This window comes from Muntiacus reevesi, chromosome 17, assembly GCF_963930625.1.
Source record: "Muntiacus reevesi chromosome 17, mMunRee1.1, whole genome shotgun sequence".
In the NCBI taxonomy this organism is placed as follows: Eukaryota; Metazoa; Chordata; class Mammalia; order Artiodactyla; family Cervidae; genus Muntiacus; species Muntiacus reevesi.
In genome coordinates this window covers 36,663,850-36,681,845 of record NC_089265.1, presented here as the reverse complement: position 1 = coordinate 36,681,845, position 17,996 = coordinate 36,663,850, and the positions used below count along the sequence as shown (strand labels likewise).

The following is a 17,996-nucleotide window of genomic DNA, read 5'->3' as shown; positions in this document are numbered from 1 at the left end:
ACTCTCAAGAGTCTTTTCCAATACCACAGTTCAAAAGTATCAATTCTTCAGCACTCAGCTTTCTTTATAGTCCAACTCTCACATCCATACATGACTACTGGGAAAACCATTTCTTGATTAATTGAGTAAAAAAATAGCAACTAGGAGGTGCTTTGGCCATGAGTGTAGAACAAAATTAACTTATTTTAACATGCACTTTGCAGAAGAAGTTTTATCACTTGGTTACAAGCAAAAGAATGTCTGATGCAAACTGGCTTAAATTAAAAAGCAGAACGTGTCAGCTTATGTTAACTGAAGAGTCAAAGGTGCCGCCAAAGTTACAGTTGGGCAGAGACATCTAACAGTATCTTCTGTATCTCTCCACTATCTCTGTCGAAGTTCTCTCCACTATCTCTTCACTCTGTTGCCTTTTTGTTGACTCTACATTTGAAAATCATCTCCCTTTGTGATCACAAGGTGGTTGCAGTAGCTATTAAACCTTCCATGTTCAAATCTACACACACACACACAAAGCCATTTTGCCAGCATTTGCAGCAATTCATGTATTAACTCTAGACAAGTTTATGTCCTCTCCTAAACCTATCACTAGAAGAAAAAGAATATGTGAGTGATGTCTTAAGTTTGGAGCTCCACTCAACTGTTGTTGTTGTTGAGTCACTAAGTCATGTCTGACTCTTTGTGATCCCATGGACTGCAGCATGCCAGGCTCCTCTGTTCTCCACGATCTCACAGAGTTTGCTCAGATTCATGTCCATTGAGTCAATGATGCTATCTAACTGTCTCATCTTCTGCCACCCCCTTCTCCTTTTGCCTTTGATCTTTCCCAGCATCAGGGTCTTTTTCAATGAGTCAGCTCTTTGAATCAAGTGGCCAAAGTATTGGAGCTTCAACATCAGTCCTTTCAGTGAATATTCAGGATTAACTTTCTTTAGGATTGACTGGTTTGATCTCTTTGCAGTCCAAGGGACTCTCAAGAGTCTTCTCCAGCACCACAGTTCAGAAGTATCAATTATTTGAAGTTCAGCCTTCTTTATGGTCCAGCCCTCACATCTATACATGACTACTGGAAAAACCATAGCTTTGACTATATGGACATTTGTCAGCAAAATGATGTCTCTGCTTTTCAATATGTTATCTGGGTTTCTCATAGCTTTCCTTCCAAGGAGCAAGCATCTTTTCATTTCATGGCTTCAGTCACCATCCACATGATTTGGGAGCTCAGGAAAATAATATCTGTCACTGCTTCCACGTTTTCCCCATCTATTTGGCATGAAGTGATAGGACTGGATGCCATGATCTTAGATTTTGAATGTTGAGTTTAAAGCCAGCTTCTTCAGTCTCCTCTTTCACTTTCATCAAGAGAATCTTTAGTTCTTCTTTACTTTCTGCCATTAGAGTGGCATCATCTGTGTTTCTGAAGTTGTTAATATTCCTCCCAACAGTTTGATTCCAGCTTGTGATTCATTCAGCCCAGCATTTTGCATGATGTACTCTGCATATAAGTTAAATAAACAGGGTGACAATATACAGCCTTGACATGCTCCTTTCCCAGTTTTAACAGTCAGTTGTTCCACCTTCAATGCTAGTTCTTGCCAATTGACTCACATACAAGTTTCTCAGGAGACAGGTAAAGTGATTTGGTATTCCCATTTCTTTAAGAATTTTCTACAGTTTGTTGTGATCCACACAGTCAAGGGCTTTGGTGTAATCAACAAAGCAGAAGTAGATATTTTTCTAGAACTCCCTTGCTTTCCCCATGATCCAACGAATGTTGACAATTTGATCTCTTGTTCCTCTGTCTCTTCAAAACCTTGCTTGTACATCTGGAAATTCTTGGTTCATACACTGCTAAAGCCTAGCTTGAAGGATTTTGAGTATAACCTTGCTGGCATGTGAAATGAGCACAATTGTAATGTAGTTTGAACTTTATTTGGCATTGCCCCTTTTTTCTATTCAGTACATGTGAACTGAAAGTGTGGAGTATGGTAGGACCCCAAATTATAAATGGATGCTGGAGAGGAAAACCAATGTCTACCATCAAAGCCAGTTATTTAATCAGTCAGCAGTTGATGAGCTCTTACTATCCACAAGCCTCTGGTGATTTAAAATGGCTAAATTACGGTCTTTGTCGCTCACCACTGGGCTGAGAAGACAAAGATGAATGTAACCCTCGTATCTGCCAGATGTTGGCATAGATGGATAAGAATCCTAGTGATGTCATTTGTGCTGAGATGTTGGAAGTGCCCAGATGTTTCTCCGGGCTTCTCCTAGAATATATAGCACAAGATGTCAGAAGCCTATTCTAAGTATTGCTCTCACATAAGACCCTAAGGAAAAATACTTCCAAAATATCCCATTTTCAAAAGTTGATCATCCTGCCTTTTCTGATGATGTATTTCCTACCTCTATGGCATTTAGATGTGTTAAAGTGTGGGGGGGGGGTTTGGACTATACATTATTCCTTTTGTTGAGCTTGAAACAATAGATAACTAATGTCATAGTGTCTGTAGCCATCATGAGGTTAATTGTTTATTATTGTAGCTAACTTTCATACCATATGCCAGACATAGTTCTAATGGTTTTACATGTATCGCATTATTTAACCTTTACAGTTCAATGAAACAGAGGCTATTCTTGTCTCCATTTTACATATAAGCCAAGTAAAGTCCACAATAAAAGCTCACATCACATAGAAGAACTAGACCTCAAGATTCTGCAGGTTGCCCTTGGTCCTAGTTGTGTAATACAGTCAAGCTTACACCACATGGTACTTGTAATTACATATGTGTTTGGTTTTCTCCAAAAGTCGGCATCATACCTAGGAATAGGACTTGGATGTTTATTCATTTACAAAGTCCTAGAACCCAAACCCAAATGCAATACCACTTCAGTATTCTTGCCTTGAGAATACCATGAACAGTATGAAAAGAGAAAAAGATAGAACACTGAAAGATAAACTCCCCAGGTCGGGAGGTGCCTGATATGCTACTGAAGAACAGTGGAGAAATATCTGAGGAAAGAATGAAGTTCAGTTCAGTTCACTTCAATCACTCAGTCATGTCCGACTCTTTGCAACCCAAGGACTCCAGCACGCCAGGCTTCCCTGTCCATCACCAACTCCCAGAGTTTACTCAAACTCATGTCCATTGAGTCTATGATGCCATCCAACCATCTCGTCCTCTGTCTTCCCCTTCTCTCCCTTCTTTAATCCTTCCCAGCATCAGAGTCTTCAAATGAGTCAGTTCTTTGCATCAGGTAGCCAAAATATTGGAGCTCCAGCTTCAGCATCAATCCTTCCAATGAATATTCAGGACTGATTTCCTTTAGGATTGACTGGTTGGATTTCCTTGCTGTCCAAAGGACTCTCAAGAGTCTTCTCTAACAGCACAGCTCAAAAACATCAATGATGCAGCCAAAGATGAAGAAAGAATGAATTTACAGAGAAAAAGCAAAAACAACACCCAGTTGCAGATGTGACTGGTGATGGAAGTAAAGTCTGATGCTCTAAAGGACAATATTGCATAGGAACCTGGAATCAATGTAAATTGGAAGTGGTCAAACAGGAGATGGCAAGAGTGAACATTGATATTTTAGGAATCAGTGAACTAAAATGGACTAGAATGAGTGAATTTACTTCAGATGACCATTGTATCTACTACTGTGGGCAAAATCCCTTAGAAGAAATGGAGTAGCCCTCATAGTAAACAAAAGAGTCCAAAATGAAGTTCTTGGGTGCAGTCTCAAAAACAACAGAATGATCTCTGTTTGTTTCCAAGGAAACCATTCAATATCATAGTAATCCAAGTCTATGCCCCAACCAGTAATGCTGAAGAAGCTGAAGTTGAATGGTTCTATGAAGACCTACAACACTTTTTAGAACTAACACCCAAAAACATGTCCTTTTCATTATACGGGACTGGAATGCAAAAGTAGGAAATCAAGAGGTACTTGGAGTAACAGGCAAGTTTGGCCTTGGAGTACAGAATGAAGCAGTGCAAAGGCTAAGAGAGTTTTGCCAAGAGAATGCACTGGTCATAGCAAACACCCTCTTCCAACAACCCAAGAGAAGGCTCTACACATGGACATTACTAGATGGTCAATACTGAAATCAGATTGATTATATTCTTTGCAGCCAAAGATGGAGAAGTTCTATATGGTCAACACAAACAAGACCAGGAGCTGACTGTGGCTCAGATCATGAACTGCTTATTGCCAAATTTAGACTTAAATTGAAGAAAGGGAGAACCATTAGACCATTCAGGTATGATCTAAATCAAATCCCTTACTATTATACAGTAGAAATGACATCAAATTCAAGGGATTAGATCTGATAGAAAGAGAGCCTGAAGAACTATGGATGGAGGTTTGTGACATGGTAGAGGAGGCAGGGATCAAGACCATCCCCAAGAAAAAGAAATGCAAAAAGGCAAAATGGTTGTCTGAGGAGGCCTTACAAATAGCTGTGAAAAGAAGAGAAGCAAAAGGCAAAGGAGAAAAGGGAAGGCATACCCGTTTGAATGCAGAGTTCAAAAGAATAACAAGGAGAGATAAGAAAGCCTTCCTCAGTGATCAATGCAGAGAAACAGAGGAAAACATTAGAATGGGAAAGACTAGAGATCTCTTCAAGAAAATTAGAGATACCAAGGGAACATTTCATGCAAAGATGGGCACAATGAAGGACAGAAATAGTATGGGTCTAACAGAAGCACAAGATATTGAGAAGAGGTGGCATCAACACACAGAAGAACTATACAAAAAAGATCTTCATGACCCAGATAATCACAATGGTGTGATCACTCACCTAGAGCCAGACATCCTGGAATGTGAAGTCTAGTGGGCCTTAGGAAGCATCACTATGAACAAAGCTATTGGAGGTAATAGAATTCCAGTTGAGCTATTTCAAATCCTAAAAGATGATGCTGTGAAAGTGCATCACTCAATATGCCAGCAAATTTGGAACACTCAGCTGTGGCCACTGGAAAAGGTCAGTTTTCATTCCAATTCCAAAGAAAGGCAATGGCAAAGAATGCTCAAGCTACTGCACAATTGCGTTCATCTCACACGCTACCAAAGTAATGCTCAAGATTCTCCAAGCCAGGCTTCAACAGTACATGAACCATGAACTTCCAGATGTTCAAGCTGGATTTAGAAAAGGCAGAGGAACCAGAGATCAAGTTGCCAACATTCATTGGATCATTGAAAAAGTGAAAGAGTTCCAGAAAAACATCTACTTCTGCTTTATTGGCTACACCTGAAGACTTTGACTATGTGGATTCCAACAAACTGGAAAATTCTTCAAGATGTAGGAATACCAGACCACCTGACCTGCCTCCTGAGAAATCCATATGCAGGTCAAGAAGCAATAGTTAGAACTTGACATGGAAAAACAGAGTGGTTCCAAATCGGGAAAGGAGTACATCAATGGTGTATATTGTCACGCTGCTTATTTAACTTATATGCAGAGTACATCATGCGGATTGCTGGGCTGGATGAAGCACAAGCTGGAATCAAGATTGCCAGGAGAAATATCAATAACCTCAAATATGCAGATGACACCACCCTATGACAGAAAGTGAAGAAGAACTAAAAGGCTCTTGATGAAAGTGAAAAAAGAGAGTGAAAAGATACGCTTAAAACTCAACATTCAGAAAACTAAGATCATGGCATCTGGTCCCATCACTTCATGGCAAATAGATGGGGAAACAATGGAAACAGTGAGAGTCTTTATTTTCTTGGGCTCCAAAATCGCTGCAGATGGTGACTGCAGTCATGAAATTAAAAGACGCTTGCTCCTTGGAAGAAAAGCTATGACCCACCTAGACAGCATATTAAAAAGTAGAGACATTACTTTGCCAACAAAGGTCCATCTAGTCAAGGCTATGGTTTTTCCAGTAGTCATGTGTGGATGTGATAATTGGACCATAAAGAAAGCTGAGTGCTGAAGAATTAATGTTTTGGAACTGTGGTGTTGGAGAACAGTTTTGAGAGTCCTTGGACTACAAGGAGATCCAGCCAGTCCATCCTAAAGGAAATCAGTCCTGAATATTCATTGGAAGGACTGATGCTGAAGCTGAAACTCCAATACTTTGGCCACCTTAGGCGACGAACTGACTCATTGGAAAAGACCCTGGTGCTGGGAAGGATTGAAGGTGGGAGGCGAAGGGGACGACAGAGGATGAGATGGTTGGATGGCATCCCTGACTTGATGGACATGAGTTTGAATAAACTCTGGGAGTTGGTGATGGACAGGGAAGCCTGGCATGCTGGAGTCCATGGGGTTGCAAAGTGTTGGACACGACTGAGAAACTAAACTGAGAACTCAAACCAACATTGGCTTATAGAGGATCTTAACAACATACTATGGAATTGAATTGAGGACAAAAGCAGAGAGTCTAGGGAAAAGATACCAATGTGGAAAATTGTAATTATGAATCTCGAACACATCCAGTGGCAAGAGGTCCCTGTCCCTCCAGCACATGCATTCTTACTACCTGTGTGATCTGTCCCTCCAGTGGTGATGTATGCATTGGATTCACATTGCTTGATGACCTGCCATTAACATTATCCTAACCACCATACTTTCTTCCCACCCCATCGTAATTGTATAGCTCCTGAACAAACTGATTATAATCTGATTTTTCATACAGATTTTTCTATGGAAATAGAATGTTGTGAACCAATTTCTGATATGCATGTTGATGGTATTTCTTACTATTTTGAAGTCCTAGGAATTTGGTTAGCATGGTCCAATTTTTTAGTTTAATTCTGAGTGTCCTGACAGAATCAAATTTCTGGCTTTTACGGTAAGACCTTGGTGATGTCAACTTTTCCTGTAAGGACTCTTATGGTGGTCATCAACTGCCTCCTACAACACGTGTTGTCTATAACTGTGTATTCTCAAAAGCAGGCTCCACTTAGGAGAGGCAAACTTAAGGAGAACAGCATGGTTTCTGCTCAGTTCTATTTGTTCTATAAAAATAGAATTCCATTTTAAAACAGAACAGCTGCAAGAAGTACAGAGGAAGCAACCAATGCCTGAGATTTTGTGTTGTACAGATCAAAGAGGAATATAATCAGGCTGCTAGTCAAGTCACGCAACATCCTAGTGTCTCAGTTCCCCTTGCTTTAAAATTCAAAAAATGAAAGGCTTTACAAGTCATTTAAAATTCAAGTCAAAACAAAACATAAGTAGGGCTTTTAAATCATTACATTGGCAAAAACGATTTTAAATTTTAACACATAATGCTCCAGAATACGTTGTTAAATTGATAGAAGTTGAGCCTGGCGGGGTATAGTCTATAGGGTCACAAAGAGTCGCACACAACTGAAGCGACTTAACACACACACACACACACACACACACACACACTCAAGTCGTTAGTGGTCATATAAATGGGTACAAATTTGGGAGGAAGGTGATTTGTCTATAGATCAGGGCTCTTAAAGATTTTCATACCATTTGCTTAAGGAATTCTACATATTTTAATCTGAGGAAATAGTGGAAAAGAAAACACAGAGAAAGCAAATAAACATGGAGAGGTTCATTACGAACGTAAATATATATATATACACACATATGATTTTTTAAAAGCTTTGCCATAACACTGAAAGAAAAAAAGGTACAAAACTCTATACTTGCTTTGATTACTCAAGTTTTTAAAAAATGGACTAGAAAAAATTATTGAATAAATAGCAAGAATCATGTGTCGATGTTCATACTTTTATCCAAAAATAGCATTCCAAGGGTTTTTTAAAAAGGAAATCCATAGACTGAAGTGGAATACGTTATTACATGAAAACGTATATTACAGTGTTACCTGTTGTTGTTGTTTAGTCGCTAAGTCGTGTCCAACTCCTCTGTGGTTCCATGGACTATAGCCTGCCAGGCTCCTCCATCTATGGGACTTCCCAGGCAAGGATATTGCAATGGGTTGCCATTTCCTCCTCCAAGGGATCTTCCCAACCCAGGTATCAAACCCGGGTCTCCTGCATTAGCTGGTGAATTCATTACCACTGAAGCACTAGGGAAGCCCATACAGTGTTATCTGCTGCTAAGTCACTTCAGTCGTGTCTGACTCTGTGCAACCCCATACCAGGCTCCCCCGTCCCTGGGATTCTCCAAGTAAGAACACTGGAGTGGGTTGCCATTTCTTTCTCCAATGAGTGAAAGTGAAAAGTGAAAGTGAAGTCGCTCAGTCCTGTCCGACTCTTAGCGACCTCATGGACTGCAGCCTACCAGGCTTCTCTGTCCATGGGATTTTCCAGGCAAGAGTACTGGAGTGGGGGTGCCATTGCCTTCTCTGATACAGTGTTATCTAGCTGACCCCAAACTGGAAATAGTCTGTCAAACAAAAGAGAAGGGAATTAGTCATAGTGATATATATTTGCATTACAGATCACTATCTAATTATAAAAGTGACAGTTATAAAGATTATGTAGAAATATGAAATAACTATGATATAATTTTAAATAGAGAAATAGTTTCTATATATTGAACACTTACCATGAGCCTGTCATTCTGTTACTCAATTTATATACATTATCTCTTTTTGTGCTCACAGAACTTGATAAGTAGGTAGAGTGCTATCCTCAGTGTCAGTAGACTATTGTAACAAGGTTGCTTAATAATTTTCCTGAGTTCACACAGCTTGTAGTCAGAACTAAAGTTAACTGCTATCAAAGCCATTTATCCTTAACTAAAATGCTATAAAAGCCCTAGACACCTAAGGTAGTAAACAAAGGTAAATATAATATATACATATATGGAGAAAAAGAGAAAATCAGAGTGGAGCAATGGTGTTCAGTTCAGTTCAGTTCTATCACCTCAGTTGTGTCCGACTCTTTGCAACCCCATGAACTGCAGCACGCCAGGTCTCCCTGTCCATCACCAACTCCCAGAGCCTACCCAAACTCATGTCCATTGAGTCGGTGATGCCATCCAACTATCTCCTCCTCTGTCGTCCCCTTCCCCTCCTGCGCTCAATCTTTCCCAGCATCAGGGTCTTTTCCAATGAGTCAGCTCTTCACATCTGGTGACCAAAGTATTGGAGTTTCAGCTTCAACATCAGTCCTTCCAATGAACACCCAGGTGCAATGGTACAGATAGTCTCATAGTAATTGCTTCCCTTCTATTACAATGTTGAGTACAAACAAACTAGCAAATAAAATGTTAACAGTGAGAATTGGACAAAAGTCTGGAAAGAAGTATACTAAAATATTAATAGAGTTTTGTTAAAGTGGTAGAGTTCAGTGTAATTTTCTCCTTTTCTCTATTTTACAAGATTTTTGGGTAACGTATAGTGCTTCCCTGGTAGCTCAGCTGGTAAAGAATCTGCTTGCAATGCAGAAGCCACAGGTTTGATTCCTAGGTTGGGAAGATCCCCTGGAGAAGGGATAGGCTACCCACTCCAGTATTCTTGGGCTTCCCTGGTGGCTCAGATGGTAAAGAATCTGCCTGCAATGGTAATACCTGGGATCGATCCTTGATCGATGGTAAAGAATACTGCCTGCAAGAATACTGCCTGGTAATACCTGGGAAGATCCCCCGGAGAAGGTAACAGCTATCCACTCCAGTATTCTTGTCTGGTGAATTCCATGGACAGAGGAGCCTGGCAGGCCACAGTCCATGGGGTCACAAAGGGTCAGACACGACTGAGTGACTTTCACACTTCACATAAGACTTCTGAAAAATACTTTAAATGCTCACTTCAGCAGCACATATGCTAAAATTCGAAAGATACCGAGAAAGATAGTATGGCTCTTGCAGAGGGATGACACACAATTTCATAAAGCATCTCACACACACGCACACACACACACACACACACACACACATGCGCACGCACACACACATCTGTCCTCTGTGATACAGAAACCAGAGCTCCGTAAAACTTACTGATCATTGAAACGCTGTCATGTTCAGAAACAGCAATGGTACTCCTGGCGGTGCAAGTGTTATTAAGAATACAGTATATCTGTCATTTTTTTCAAAATTCTTGGGGTTACTTTCCATAGAGTCCTATTTTTTAAAACAGGTTTGAGAAGAAAATCTAAAAGCTGATATTCCTTCCTTGTTTTTACTCCCTTACTCTCCTTTCCTTTGCTTTTTTAACTGTAAAAGTTGTGTGGTATGGTGATAATAGTAACTCTCTCTGTTTATGTGATAAGTACAGGGGCAATTTTATTTTCATTATAGTCTTCCTGTATTTGAATGGTTTTGAAAAACACATTTAACAATTTAAATCTGAAAAATTATCTTTAAACTTAGGATTCTAAATTATTAAATTTGAAAGAGTTTAAAAGTATTTTTGAAATTTTAGAAATTCTGTATTTATTGAAAATCAAAACGTGGCACACATACCAAAGTATGAAGATATGTTTGACAAAAGTCTTTTGTCATGTTTTTTCCCTTTCTGATACAAACTTTCACCTGTGTTTTGAAGAGACTCTAAAGAGAAACTAAAAGGAAAATTTGCTAAGTGAAAGTTTGAGAAGGTTCTGGGGTTGCCAACATCCTGCCTGCTTAATTGAACGTCACATTGGTCTCTGCAAACACTGCATGGCTGGGCTGCAGACAGAGCACATGACACTCATGTGACAGCACGAGCTGCTCGAGTTCTTTCCGAGTGGTCCTCTGGGGAGTCATCCTCAAGAACCACCGTCCTAAAGGCAGAAAATACAGGGCTGGGGAGCGAGAGGGGTCTTTCCAAAACACAAAAACTCTTCTGAGTGTTCTAAAAATGAAGAGGAGGAAAGAACAGTGATTACTAGATGCTAAAATGTGACATTTGAAAGTGTTAGGAAAAATGCCAGACTGACAACTCCAGCTATATCCCCCCGAGTCAAAATGAAAGTTCGAGCTCAGGCTGATAGAGGCCCTACTTTTCTGAATGTTCATCAGCGCGATGGGAAATTCATCGGACTACCCGGACAGCATGTCCTCCCTTTCTGAGCTGCTGGGAGGAAAGGTTTAGTTCCCAGGATCTATCCATTTTGAAAGTCTTGAAAGTCTGAACCTCAGTTAGCATTGTGTGAGATACAAAGTCTGTATTAGGTATGCTTCACCCTGGGGACTTTATAGGAAGTGGGAGGAATACATCATACATAGGAAAAGTTGTATAAAAAACAAGATCACATAAAATTGTCTGATGTGTGGAACAGACCATAAAGCAATGAAATTCAGAGTGGATGGGAGCTTCTACGGGAGGGAGAAGCACTGGAGACCTGAGGGGAGATGAGAAATGCACTGGGCCTTGAGGATTTTTCATGATGAGTGAGGAGGAATGGGAGCAAGGCTGATATTAAAAAAAAATCACCAGGCATTACGAACAGAAGTAAGAAGGGAGCAAATAAAACACAAACTAATTCTATCAACATTAGTGACAAATCATCATCATTCTAAGTTAGATTCCTGTGACAAGTTAAAATTTGCAAAAGATTTTTAATATGCATTTATTTTTGGCTACACTAGGTATTTGTTGCTGTATATGGACTTTCTTTAGTTGCGTTGCTCAGGCTTCTCATCACCACGTCTTCCCTTGTTGCAGAGGACTGGCTCCAGGGTGTGCAGGCTTCAGCAGTTGTGGATGGTGGGCTCTAGAACTCTGATTCAGCAGTTGCGGCATTCAGGCTTAGTTGCCCTGCAACATGTGGAATCATCCCAGACCAGGGATCCAATCCATGTCCCCTGCTTTAGCAGGCAGATTCTTAACCACTGGACTACCAATGGACTCCCTGACAAGCATTTTTAAATGTGTTTTGATTCTGGTTGAGCAGCTAAGTCGTGTCTGACTCTTTTGTGATCCCATGAACTATAGCCCGTGGGATTTCCCAGGCAAGAAGACTGCAGAGGGTTGCCATTTCCTCCTCCAGGGACTCTTCCTGATCCAGGAATCAAACATGTGTCTCCTGCATTGGCAGGTGGGTTCTTTACCACTAAGCCACCTGAGAAGCAGCCTTCCTAACAGGTAAGGGAGTAGGCAAACTACTCCTATTTCAGAGATAAGGAAACTTGGTTCAGAGATGTTAAATAACTTGTCCAATTTACTCCATTTCTTTTTTTAGTAACATTACCAGTTTGGTAATTCAGGGAAGTGCCAAGGACACAGAATATCTTTATTTGTAGCATAGCATATAATAAAGTATTACATTTATATGCATGTGAATAAATTAATATGATTGGAGAAGAAGTCAGGCTGACAAAGCAACTGTTAAGAAATTGACTTCTTTCTGGAGGCTTAATATGAAAAAATATGACTGATACCATACTTGTAAACTATAACTGTGCCACAGCTACAAGTGCAAGCTGAATTGAAATCCAGTTGCCAAAAACTAAGGAGAACTTCAGAACCACCAATAGCAGGATATTGTCCAAAGCCGGGAGAAAATAGTCTTGCTGTCTTCCTACTATGTCTACACCTGACTGCATCTAGAATGTTTGGTCTATTCTGGGATCTATCTGTTAACTGGAACACTGATATGTGGAAATAAATCTGGAGGAAGCACCAAAGATGGTAATGGGGCTGGAAACCACCATTACCTAGTAATACCTTAAAAGTTGGGTGTATTTCTCCTGAAGAAGGGTTATTAAGGGAAGACACAAAAGTCAAGTTCAATGAGTACAAGTTACATTTAAGTAGAGTTTCACCCAGAACTGAAAAGGACTTGCTCACAACTTGAGATACTCATCAAAAGTTAACCTCCCAGTTCCTGGAAATAGTCTCATAGCCTGGAAATGCCTTTTTCATGATGCTCTAGAAGGCACTCTTCTTTTAGGAGGTAAATTTATAAGGTCTCCTTCTTGCTCTAAAACCCTATGATTTCTCAGACTAGCCACTTTACTTCTCTTGTGGGAGTGGACTTAGAATGAAACAGTTATTAAATTCCCTTCTTGCTCTCTCGTATGAAGTATCTCATTCTAAAGTTCAGCCTCACTTGTGTTTCACAGTGATATCAGAGACAGGAATCTTTCATTTCAGCTTGACTCTCAAGATCTTATCCTAAAATGAACTTAGCACTACCAACTGAAATATGTTCTTAAAATCTTCTAGTCAATCTATCATCAAGTGAATCAGCTTTTCAAGCTTAATTGGTATGGTTCCTTAATAACTATGTCACCTTGCCATATTCCTTTAGCATTATTCTTTTTTTTCCTAAACTCTGTTGTTAAACTCAAACATCCTGCTTTCAACACTCTTTGTATCTAAGAACATAGTGGGGCTGATGACAAAGGATGAGAAACTTGTAAAGGGTAACAGATATCTTCCTTTTGATTGGTAGATGTTGTCAGAAGTAGAGAAGGACTGATGTGAAATTCTGGGCTTGACCTTAAGGCAGTAACTAGAAGTCTTAGGAGTATCATCTTAAAGACTTGCCTCCAGACAGGATCAGTCACTGTAGGAAAAGTAGGTGGCTGTGTTTGCATCTGTTCTGAGGGATTCTGGGAAGTCCCTACCCTTTCCCCTACATGTATACCTCCCCATTGCTCCATCTTTCTGTCTTTAGAAATAATTTCATTTAGGCCACAAAGTCTTTTAAGACTTTAAAAATCTCCTTGTTCATGCTAAGTGGCTTCAGTTGTGTCTGACTCTTTTCAACCCTATGGACCATAGTTCCTCCAGGCTCCTCTGTCCATGGGATTCTCCAGGCAAGAATACTGGAGTGGGTTGCCGTACCCTCCTCCAGGGGATCTTCCCAACCCAGGGATCAAACCCACATCTCTATGTCTCCTGCATTGGCAGGCAGGTTCTTTACACTAGTACTACCTGGAAGCCCAATAAGCTCCTTAGGAGCTATTATTTAGCTCAACCAGGGCAATATACCAAGACTTGAGAGAAAGAGCATTGTTAGAGTCTAAAGCGATGTTTGGAAGGTGAAGTCATGGGAAAACTGGACTCTTATCCTTTCTTATTTATTTTACCACTGATTTGGCGTAAGCACTGTACGGGGCACTAGGGATACAGAGATAATAAAACACCATCCCTGTCCTGAGACAGGACACAGAAGGTCACAGAAGCCTCTCTAACACAGGCGACATCGTATGTAAAAATAAGATACTACAAGATGACTAAAATGGGTATGTGTGGGTGGAACAGCCCACGTTTTTACTCTGATAATGACTACCCTGGTAGTGAGTTTACCTTCAGTCACTAAGGGGAATGGCCAGAACCCGCTGGTGTGGTCATGAGGGCACCAAATCAAGGGAGGGAAAAGTGGTAATTCTGTAAGAACTAGAAGGAAGTCAAACACAACCTCTCAGCCAGATGGTGGAGCTGCGAATTTTTGCTGTAAGGTTTTATGTTTTCTAGACATCATTTACAGATTTAAGTAGGAGTCCCTCTGGGCAATACTGGTCAGGGTGAAGAACTAGAATTCTCAGGAACTTTCTTGTGGAGCTTCAGACAGAGGAAGGCTGATGAGGGAAATAGCGTGTTGTGGTTCTCAGGCTCCTAACCTCAAAACACTGAAGGATAATGCAACACTCTCCATTTGTGATAACAATGGCTTGGGTAGATATTCACCACCATTAGGGGTATGGGGCAGAATGCTGTGGAGAAGCGGGAAATGGGGAGTAATTTCATAAAGGCCTAGTTGAGTCTGTCTGTTCCTTTACAACCAGCCTTAAGGCTAAGAGAAGGTGTAGACCTGGGTTGAAGGCAACTCCACCACTAACCAGCTACATCACCAGAGGCAGCTGATGCTCTCTCAGCCTTAGTTTCTTCCTATGTAAAATAATGAATCTTATCTGGCTGTATTTTGAAGGAATTAAAGATAATACATTGAATTTCCTATCACAGTTAGTATATAACCATAGAGCCAGAACTTAAGGAACCCTTAGCTACTAGTATAAGTAATTTGTCTTAAAAGCTGGATTGGGGGATAACAGAGTCTGCTTAGCCAGACTTCATGCAGAAGTGAAAATCCTGGGATTTGCAGAAAATATGCTCTTAACAGTAAGTGCCCTCTATAATGAGGTATGACAGCTTAGGCTGGGGGCAAATATTTCATGAAATCTTAATTGCTAGAAATAAGAAGTTGAGGTGCAGAAATGGGGAGAAGCTCCTTGTGATTTTAGTTTTCTGGGGTTTTTTTAGTTTTTCTAGAAGAAAGATATTAAATTTACATTTGAGATGGATTATTTCAGGGTAAAAAGATTAATAAATTGTTTTTAATCATGTAAAGGTAAAGCCAAGATCCTGATCTGGAACAGAAAGTTTGAGACCATTCATTCCTTTATTCCCACAGTCCCAATCTTTTTGACACTAGGGATTGGCTTCATGGAAGACAGTTTTTCCAGACCTAGGTGGCAAAGGTGGGGGGCACAGAATGGTTTAGGCTATAATGCAAGCAGTGGGGAGTGGCAGATGAAGCTTCACTTGCTCGCCTCCTGCTATGCAGCCAGATTCCTAACAGGGCCGGGGGTTGGAGACCCCTGCTTTATTCACTCAGCAAATATTTGAGTACTTGCTACATATATTGCACAAGTTAGTGAACATAAAAAGCAATGATTATGCAAAAAGGTTGTCTTTGTAGTGAGTAGAATTACAGTCTTGAACCTGTGTTTCCTTGGGGTCTGGAAGGAGAAGCTTGGTTAATGGACTCTGTTCTATAGGAAACTTGGTCCCTCCAACATGGCAGCAGGATAGGGACTGAGAGATACCCTTCCTTTGAGAGGAGGATAGGAAATGTTTTGGGCTTCCACAGTGGCTTTAGCGGTAAAGACTCTGCCTGGAATGCAGAAACCACAGGAGACATGGGTTCGATCCCTGGGTCAGGAAGATCCCAGTTCTGCATAAATTATATCATTTAATCCTTTGCAGGGGTTTCCCCAGTGGCTCAGGCATAAAGAATCTGCCTGCAGTGCAGGAGACACAAGTTCAGTACCTGGGTCCGGAAGATCCCCTGGAGGAGAGCATGGCAACCCACTCCAGTATTCTTGCCTGGAGAATTCCATAGACAGAGGAACCTAGCAGGTTACAGCCCAGGGGGTCACAAAGAGTCAGACATTAGTGAGCATGAACACATACATAAGCCCTTACAGCAGTTTGGCAAAATAAGTAAGGTTATCGCCTTTGTCTGATGAGAAATGGAAGCTGAGAGTCCTATGTCCAAAGTAACACAACCAGCAAGTAGGTAGCAGTCCTGGGGTCCAAGTACAGGTTTATGTAACAACAAATTTTTTACGCCAAACCACAGAGGAAAATGTATGTTGGGAGAGAAACATAATTAAAATGGAAAACATACTGGGAGATAACGTTTCTACTTCCAAGCAAACGTAATTACATATAAGTGGACGCTGACCTCCAGTTGTAACTAAAACCCAAGACACAGGGGGCACAGGTTCAGACACTTCCTCTCCACCCAGAAAACTGCCACAGAGGAAAAAGAAGTGGTAAAAAGCAGTTTCAGGTAGATCATGACAAAGTCAACTAATTTTTCTTGGGTGATAGGAGTAAAGGAGTCGTATCCATCTGTCCTGGGGAATCAAACAGTTGCCTCCAAGGTTAATGTAAATCTGTTGTTTAAAATACAGGTTGTTTTATATATACAGCCCCAAAAGTTAAAGCTTAAAAAAAAAATCCCTCATTCATGCAAAATCATGTTGACGTATAAAGGCACATCTGTGGCCACAGCTTGATCATTTGCAGCCCTCTTATAAAGCACCAACCACACAGGGCTTTGTAGACCAGTAACAGTTGGTGGGTGGGCACAGATGCACGAACCACACTTTGACAGCAATGACACTTTCACTTTCAATTACAACACTCATAGCATGGGCTAGTCAAAGGAAAATCCAAACATTTAAACCTCAACATGATCTCCACATATCAAATAATAGCAAATTCTTTCTTTTTTTTTTCTAAACTCAAACCATCTGTGGGGCCGCTTCAAAGAAGTCTTTAGTTCCTACAGACTTTCTGAAAGAAATGAGAGTCACGAGGAGGTCTCAATTATATTTTCTTTCCAGTGACTGCTGCATTAATCTGAGCAAGACTGTTTTTTTTTTTCATCTCAAAGATTAGATTAAAGTTGCCGCTGGCAGCACAAGGGTAGGATCTTGATGTTTGTGCATTTCTTCCCTGTTTTCCCCGTCTCCTGATCCTGTACCCACACACAGAAAGAACACATAAGCTGAGCGACTTACTCATGCCAAGCATTTGAACTGGTCTTTTTATAGTCATGCTGTGGAATCTGTTTAAAAAACCACACCAGACACCACCGTGCCATCCACTTCACCTTTCTTTTGTCATCCATGTTTTGTGGTAACATGGTTTTCTATCACAGAATGATGACACTCTTGCCTTAAGTGGTTTCTGTGATGAATTCCCAGACAGAGTTTGGGGGAAAAGCATTATTTCTCTTTTGCTTCCCCTACCCCAAAGGTCCCTTCTGTGTACCTCAAACGCTTCAGCCTAGTCTTCTCCTTTTGAGGGGAAGTTAGTCAGTGGCTCATAGGGATATACCCCAGCTCTTACCTCAGTGGCTAACCAAAACCAGAACTGGCCCCTCACTCAGTCAGGTCCAATCATGATCTTCCACAGACCCTGCAGCCATACTTGGACCTGGGTTTTTTTCCCCCCTTAGGATTCCCCTTGGAGAAAAAGAATCAGGGAAACCACATGCAGAGGGTTGAGCAGAGAACAGAAACCCCAGAGCCTTCCAGCTTCAACTGTTCCTACTGTCCTGATGAGCCTCCGAGGGTTAGAGAGGAAGATCTAGCACAGGGAAGAGAGTGGCTTTTAGATCTCTTGGGGAAGGGATCTCTTGGGCTCTCCCGTGAGATCTGAAAGTATGTAGAAATCCCTGCAGTTACCAGGAAAATGTAGATATCCATGCCTGACAAATAACTGGTGCTCAGTATATACACTGAATAGTTGAATGGTTCAATGAATCAATGGGCAAAAAAAACCAGAGGAGAGGATGAAGCAGCGCTTCACAGATCACTTTCATTTGCCTTCCTTCCTGGGCTCTTTTTTTTAAGATTTTTATTTGTTTAT

General features: G+C 40.8%; 1 non-coding gene across 1 annotated transcript; it reads left to right on the top strand.

Annotated features, from left to right (window-relative positions):
- Positions 1–9,698: 9,698 nt before the first annotated feature.
- Positions 9,699–9,805, top strand: LOC136148792 (U6 spliceosomal RNA). The gene has a single exon (XR_010659563.1). It is a non-coding gene; the product is annotated as a U6 spliceosomal RNA (small nuclear RNA).
- Positions 9,806–17,996: the final 8,191 nt, after the last annotated feature.